Consider the following 878-nt stretch of genomic DNA (forward strand, 5'->3'; position numbering starts at 1 on the left):
CACCAACTCAATCCCTTTGGGGGGGGGGGAAACCTGCTGCTGCTGCTGCTGCTGCTGCTGCTGCTGCTGCAGCAGCTAGCCTGCTAGCAGCTGTCTGAGCGAAACCTGCAAACGTCAACTCGCTTTCTTGTATTTATCCATTAATTTTTATTTTTTTTTATTTTTTATTCTTTATTCTTCTTTTTTTCTTTATTTTCTTCATTTCTATGGGTTATACTTTCTCTACATCTCTACTCTTTCTAGTGTATTGTACGCTGCTGCTGCTGCTGCTGCTGCTGCTGCTGCTGCAGGGGCTGCTGCTGCTGCTGCCGCACCTCCTCTCACCCCCCCCCTCCTTTCTCTCTGTTTCTTTTTTCTTTATTTCTATATTATAAATTATATTTTGTGGGGTTCTTCATGTTTAGTTTATTTTAATAAAAAACAATAAAAAGATAACAACAGCAACCAGCATCGTAGCTCTGCTGCTTGCTCAGGCCGCCTCACTGCTGCTGCTGCTGCTGCTGCTGCTGCTGCTGCTGCTGCTCGTGTACGGGGCACATACACACCCACCAAGCAGCAGATGAGTATAAACAAATACACAAACTGCAACTCTTTTCTATATTTTTATCTATTTTTATTTTTTTTTAATTAAAAATAAAAATATAAACAAAAAAAAACAATAAATATTCTCCTGCACCACCATCCAGCACACCAACCCCCCCACCCCCCCACATGTCTTTATACAGTGATATATATAAACTTTATATATATATGAATATGCATATATATTATATATATTATATATGTATAGTTCATATATCACTGTAGACATATATAAGCGGTAGTAGTATATATATATATATATATATATATATATATATATATATATATATATATAT

Source organism: Eimeria mitis, genomic scaffold (assembly GCF_000499745.2).
Source record: "Eimeria mitis Houghton genomic scaffold, Emh_scaff1428, whole genome shotgun sequence".
NCBI lineage: Eukaryota > Apicomplexa > Conoidasida > Eucoccidiorida > Eimeriidae > Eimeria > Eimeria mitis.